The sequence below is a fragment of the Electrophorus electricus genome, chromosome 6 (genome assembly GCF_041902795.1).
Source record: "Electrophorus electricus isolate QZ-2024a chromosome 6, ASM4190279v1, whole genome shotgun sequence".
In the NCBI taxonomy this organism is placed as follows: Eukaryota; Metazoa; Chordata; class Actinopteri; order Gymnotiformes; family Gymnotidae; genus Electrophorus; species Electrophorus electricus.
The window spans coordinates 14,334,212-14,341,644 of record NC_137502.1 but is presented as its reverse complement, the minus strand read 5'-3'; the positions used below and the strand labels follow the sequence as shown (position 1 = coordinate 14,341,644).

The window sequence follows — 7,433 nt, the reverse complement described above, 5'->3', positions numbered from 1 at the left end:
AGGGCATTAGTAACTCAGTAGTTAGAGTACTTGACTTGTAATTGGATGGTTGCTAGCCTCCCCCCCCCCCACTGCTAAGCTACAACTGTTGGGCCCCTGAACAAGGCCCTTAACCCTCAATTGCTCAAGTTGTTCTCATTCATAATTGTAAGTTGCTTTGGATAAAATTGTCAGGTAAATGTAGTCTTCATTGTCTTGACATCTCTACTTGTGATCTTTACTTATGACGCACAAGTAATGGACCATCATGCTAAATCATGCATGGTAAAAAGAATGCCGTATTATTAATGTAATCAATCTATATTTGTGAAAGAAAAGAAAATGAAAATGTGATGTTATATTTTCAAAATAATATGTTATTTTCATTTCACCACTAACCATTCTGAACCATTCATAAACTTAGCCTAGCATATACTAACATTCAAGCATAGACACTTCAATGAATATTCAGCACGTGTTGGAGCACTTCAGAAACAGCAGGAATCAACCTGTCTGCAAAGTCCCAGAGATGTGTATCCTCTATGAGTAAACCCTCTGACAAGTCACTACTTGAAACATTTCTCATGTGGTACATACGCGTCATGTTATGATCCACCCTGACAGTACCACCCAAAGATTCCAGAAGGCCATGCACTGTAACCTTGAACACTAATCGAGGATTCACAATAATCTTGAAATCATTGAACTTACTGGGGTCATTTCTCATCCTTTTGACATGTTGTAATATGTTAACTCCCGGGACTTTATTCCATAAATCTGGGTGAAAGTTCAGTTCCCACTGCTTGATCGAAAGAGGAAACACGTTACTCTCAAACTCAAAACCTGCATAATTACTATATATTTTCTGGAGTTGAGGCAGGAGTTCTGTCCAGGTTATTCCATTCATAGGAATAATAAGTTCATCCAAGTCTTGTAAAGCTACATACTCACTCTGGTACATGTAGCGATATACACAGTCATTAAGTGCAGCGATTTGCCCAAAATAATGCAGCTCCCCTGGTGAGGCCCACTTCTGCCACCCTCTGGATACTCTGATGTGATCTGGCACAGCCCAGGGGATGATCTCTACAAAATCCTTTTTGACATAGTAATCCAGGATCTTCTGTGTAGTAGAACTGCAGTTTGTTTTGTAAACAGCCACCTTCTGCACATCAAGTATTTTGAACATCTCCATAGTCTGAACAAGCTCTAACACGTTGTTCCAGTCAAACATGACAGAAATGCAAACAGTAAAGTTGTATGGAAAAATCTTCCTGGGCTGTTGATTCCTAATCGGTTGGAAGGATTGTATATTATCAACAGATTCAGACTTTTCCTGCGATTTGGCAGTAATAGCCACATGCAATTGTGTTTTGCATGTTGTAGGCATTTCACAGACAATGTCAGCTGTGCCGTACTCAAAATTAAAGTGATCAGAGTGAATGTCATATACAGCAGGTATAGAAATGTTCTTCCCATCGCAGCAGAACAAGCAGTAATAATCCAATTTCTCACTACGAAGCACTATTGCAACTGTTTTTATCTTTCTCACCTCTAAGCGGTGCTCCACATACGAGCCAATCACATATGTTTTGTGTTCACCAACTTTAATCACTGGGCCACTCTGCACTGGCACATCACATACCATTAATAGTGGCTCAGTATTTGAAGGTTTATCTGTGTTGGTAGAATCGTTGGACCCTGTTGTGGTAATGTTATTAGCTATGTTATACTGATGCTGAATTATTTTTACCTTATTGTTCATGCCATTTTTAAAGGTTGAGTGTTTACCTGTGCTTAGATAATCATTGTGTTGTGGAATTCTGGTATTCTTATCAGTTCTTATGTTAGGGTAAATAATCTTAGCTGGTGCTGTTTTGTTATTTTTCAAACATACGCAAATAATGATGATAATGATGGTAGCTGCACACAGGAGACACAGAAAATGGGTCCTTTGAAAGGTCCTTTGCGTCTTCTTAGAAGACTGCTTCAGCCCTGTCAAGCATTTAAAAAAAGTTGTCTTAAAAACAATGTTGTAGATGAAACTGTCTCTGAAATTACATAAAATACAGCATGTTATTGACAGCTGCTCAATTATGCAAATCTTTGGGGTTGTGAAACCCTTGCAGCCATAATGAGATCAATTTAATAAGGTATTATGGTGAGAATGGACAGGAGTGGCACAATGAGGGCCCTTGGAATTGTACGTCTTTACAGGGCCCTTGGAAAGATACTGGGCTTGTTTGAGGAAACTTGATAAGCCCTGTAAAGGAAAAAAGGCTGTGTCATAGATGGGTTACATATTGCCGAAAGCAGCCTTGACACTGAAAAAATAATCTTGCAAAATGTATCTGATGCAAGACTATGCCCTAGAAAAGGTTTGAACAAATAAAAAAGTTACACTTGGTCCAAGTAGTGTTTCTAGATTAGACTAGATAAAATTGACTATTTTTGGTTGAATTGTGCTATACAAAAATGTGCTTGGTCTTGGACAGAATTTTAAAATATTCATAAAAATGTTTAATCATACCTATAGTAGAGTCTCTCAAAACACAAGAAAGCATCAAAATAATAACATTTTAATCTGTCATGTTGAGGACAAGTAGCCTACACATTACCGAAACTATTTGCATGGTATATAATATGTACACAAGTGTGTGAATGTTTCTTCTAGTCTGTAGTGGTATAGATACTTGGTAGTTCTTATTAAATATATCAAACTTATTTGGGAAAAAAAAACAGTTATCAAGGACCTTTGAAGTGGAAGACGTTAATTTAAAGTGGCGTTAGAATAAGGCATTCTGTGCAGTCTCACACGTCTTTCAGTGGGGAAAAAAGTGAACGGTTACTCTCATTTTGGATGCAACATCTAATTTACGATATTGCGATTAAAATGCTGAATTTCACATAATGTTTTGGGCTTCATGCTTTTGGGGGCATTTTGAACAACTGGATTTGATAATCATCAAATCAAGCTGTCAGTACTGGTTCCAAGCAGCTAACGCGAGATCTTTCTCACCACCAAATAAGTTCGAATGCAGCTACGAATGTAAGTTTAATTAAACAGTAAAGCGCTCCTTAAAATTCCTGGTAAATACCTCGTGTTTTCATATGTATTATTAATAACTGACAAGTGAGAAGAAATAGTCAACTAGAATAAATGTTTAGCTAGTTAAGGACTATATAAGGACTTAAGGACTTTAGCTAGTTAAGGACTTATAAGGACTAATATAAGTCTGATATACAGCAGCTACCAAGGTAGCCAATAGCAGCTACAAAGGTAGCCAATACTACAGACCAAATTATGTATAGGTTATTTTATTATAATTTTTTTTTAATTTGTATTTTTACTTATGTTGAAACTGTTCAAAACCTTTTCAACCAATTTAAAGCTATAGGTGCAATATCTAGAATCTAACACATTATAACTTAAAGGTTCTAAAAAAAAAATACTGCAGTTTCCTTTAAACTATTACAAAACATTGCTGGTTACCGATCAAATACATTCAATCAGAAGACTGTAGAGAGAAATTTAGCGCAATACCTGTCGTACACATACTGTAGCACAGCAAAAGAAGCACTTCGGCGTCATCTGACGTTTAAATCCATAGCACCGCTTTGCGTTTAACGGTTTACATTATTAAAGCATAACCTCGAAAAAAAAATAAAAAAGGGAAAAATCTGACACCCAACTACCATCATATAGACCACATACGTGGTCTATTCCGCTACTTCTTCTTGGGCAGCTTCATATACTGGCCGATCCTTGTTTTCAACATCTGCGGAGTATCGAAAGTAAAAATCTTCTGTAGTTCTGGGCGGATCTTACATGCCACATCCTTTAAAAAACACAGTATTGTTATGAAACCTTGCTTAGGCTAGGGTATAATCTACTAGATCTGTTTTAACGGTTAAAAACACAGCAAATATTAGTGCTGTGAGTATCCAATTTTGTTGAAGGCCTATTGAGGGTATAGACTCCTGGAAAAACAGGAGAGTTTGAATTGGATCAAACATCCTCCCTCAAGCACTTGCCTACATATATAAAATTAAAAAAATAATATAAGTGCTTGTTATATTGATTTTAAATGATACTGTATGTTTTACTTACCTAATTCTGAAATGATTATACATTACACTAGTTAGTATGCTTTATTTTTCTGTTTTGTTTTTACAGAAAACATTTTAAGAAAATAGATGTTAGTTGTTATATGTCTGCATTTCTGTACCTCCTTGCAGATATGTAAAATGCACATTATTTGTGCATGAACAGAAAGTTTCAATTCCTGAGTGGCATGTTTGTCCAGTGACAGTACCATCTGTGTTTACATAAACCAAATGTAATAAATAAATATAACATTAGTAAAATGTTTGACATTTGGGGAGCATCTATAAGACAAATACTTTTCTATGATGTTTGTGACTGCAACTGACCACAATGCTGATACCAATCATAACACACACACACACCTTTGCGGCTTCTTAGAAGACTGCTTCAGCCCTGTCAAGCATTTTAAAAAAGTTGTCTTAAACACAATGCTGTAGATGAAATTGTCTCGGAAATTACATAAAATACAGCATGTTATTGACAGCTGCTCAATTATGCAAATCTTTGGGGTTGTGAAACCTTTGCAACCCTTGTGAGATCAATTTTGCTAATAAGGTAGAGGATTAAGGTAAGAATGGACAGGAGTGGCACAAAGAGGGCCCTTGGAAAGATACTGGGCTTGTTTGAGGAAACTTGATAAGCCCTGTAAAGGAAAAAAGGCTGTGTCATAGATGGGTTACATATTGCCGAAAGCAGCCTTGACACTGAAAAAATAATCTTGCAAAATGTATCTGATGCAAGACTATGCCCTAGAAAAGGTTTGAACAAATAAAAAAGTTACACTTGGTCCAAGTAGTGTTTCTAGATTAGACTAGATAAAATTGACTTGTGCTATACAAAAATGTGCTTGGTCTTGGACAGAGTTTTAAAATATTCATAAAAATGTTTAATCATACCTATAGTAGAGTCTCTCAAAACACAAGAAAGCATCAAAACAATAACATTTTAATCTGTCATGTTGAGGACAAGTAGCCTACACATTACCGAAGCTATTTGCATGGTATATAATATGTACACAAGTGTGTGAATGTTTCTTCTAGTCTGTAGTGGTATAGATACTTGGTAGTTCTTATTAAATATATCAAACTTATTTGGAAAAAAAAAACAGTTATCAAGGACCTTTGAAGTGGAAGACGTTAATTTAAAGTGGCGTTAGAATAAGGCATTCTGTGCAGTCTCACACGTCTTTCAGTGGGGAAAAAAGTGAACGGTTACTCTCATTTTGGATGCAACATCTAATTTACGATATTGCGATTAAAATGCTGAATTTCACATAATGTTTTGGGCTTCATGCTTTTGGGGGCATTTTGAACAACTGGATTTGATAATCATCAAACCAAGCTGTCAGTACTGGTTCCAAGCAGCTAACGCGAGATCTTTCTCACCACCAAATAAGTTCGAATGCAGCTACGAATGTAAGTTTAATTAAACAGTAAAGCGCTCGTTAAAATTCCTGGTAAATATCTCGTGTTTTCATATGTATTATTAATAACTGACAAGTGAGAAGAAATAGTCAACTAGAATAAATGTTTAGCTAGTTAAGGACTATATAAGGACTTAAGGACTTTAGCTAGTTAAGGACTTATAAGGACTAATATAGGTCTGATATACAGCAGCTACCAAGGTAGTCAATAGCAGCTACAAAGGTAGCCAATACTACAGACCAAATTATGTATAGGTTATTTTATTATAATTATTTTTTTTTATTTGTATTTTTGCTTATGTTGAAACTGTTCAAAACCGTTTCAACCAATTTAAAGCTATAGGTGCAATATCTAGAATCTAACACATTATAACTTAAAGGTTACCAAAAAAAAAAATACTGCAGTTTCCTTTAAACTATTACAAAACATTGCTGGTTACCGATCAAATACATTCAATCAGAAGACTGTAGAGAGAAATTTAGCGCAATACCTGTCGTACACATACTGTAGCAAAGCAAAAGAAGCACTTCGGCGTCATCTGACGTTTAAATCCATAGCACCGCTTTGCGTTTAACGGTTTACATTATTAAAGCATAATCTCGAAAAAAAAATAAAAAAGGGAAAAATCTGACACCCAACTACCATCATATAGACCACATACGTGGTCTATTCCGCTACTTCTTCTTGGGCAGCTTCATATACTGGCCGATCCTTGTTTTCAACATCTGCGGAGTATCGAAAGTAAAAATCTTCTGTAGTTCTGGGCGGATCTTACATGCCACATCCTTTAAAAAACACAGTATTGTTATGAAACCTTGCTTAGGCTAGGGTATAATCTACTAGATCTGTTTTAACGGTTAAAAACACAGCAAATATTAGTGCTGTGAGTATCCAATTTTGTTGAAGGCCTATTGAGGGTATAGACTCCTGGAAAAACAGGAGAGTTTGAATTGGATCAAACATCCTCCCTCAAGCACTTGCCTACATATATAAAATTTAAAAAATAATATAAGTGCTTGTTATATTGATTTTAAATGATACTGTATGTTTTACTTACCTAATTCTGAAATGATTATACATTACACTAGTTAGTATGCTTTATTTTTCTGTTTTGTTTTTACAGAAAACATTTTAAGAAAATAGATGTTAGTTGTTATATGTCTGCATTTCTGTACCTCCTTGCAGATATGTAAAATGCACATTATTTGTGCATGAACAGAAAGTTTCAATTCCTGAGTGGCATGTTTGTCCAGTGACAGTACCATCTGTGTTTACATAAACCAAATGTAATAAATAAATATAACATTAGTAAAATGTTTGACATTTGGGGAACATCTATAAGACAAGTACTTTTCTATGATGTTTGTGACTGCAACTGACCACAATGCTGATACCAATCATAACACACACACACACACACACCTTTGCGGCTTCTTAGAAGACTGCTTCAGCCCTGTCAAGCATTTAAAAAAAGTTGTCTTAAACACAATGCTGTAGATGAAATTGTCTCGGAAATTACATAAAATACAGCATGTTATTGACAGCTGCTCAATTATGCAAATCTTTGGGGTTGTGAAACCTTTGCAACCCTTGTGAGATCAATTTTGCTAATAAGGTAGAGGATTAAGGTAAGAATGGACAGGAGTGGCACAAAGAGGGCCCTTGGAAAGATACTGGGCTTGTTTGAGGAAACTTGATAAGCCCTGTAAAGGAAAAAAGGCTGTGTCATAGATGGGTTACATATTGCCGAAAGCAGCCTTGACACTGAAAAAATAATCTTGCAAAATGTATCTGATGCAAGACTATGCCCTAGAAAAGGTTTGAACAAATAAAAAAGTTACACTTGGTCCAAGTAGTGTTTCTAGATTAGACTAGATAAAATTGACTATTTTTGTTTGAATTGTGCTATACAAAAATGTGCT

The 7,433-nt window shown here is 35.6% G+C and overlaps 1 non-coding gene across 2 annotated transcripts; it reads right to left on the bottom strand.

Annotated features, from left to right (window-relative positions):
- Positions 1–335: 335 nt before the first annotated feature.
- si:zfos-464b6.2 (uncharacterized) lies at positions 336–6,924 on the bottom strand. 2 transcript variants are annotated; one of them, XR_014124085.1, is made up of 2 exons: positions 3,524–6,924; positions 336–2,242 (listed from the first exon to the last, which is right to left on the bottom strand). It is a non-coding gene; the product is annotated as an uncharacterized si:zfos-464b6.2 (transcript). The 2 variants fall into 2 exon arrangements; XR_014124084.1 differs by having other exon boundaries at positions 336–1,974.
- Between the last annotated feature and the right edge of the window lie 509 nt (positions 6,925–7,433).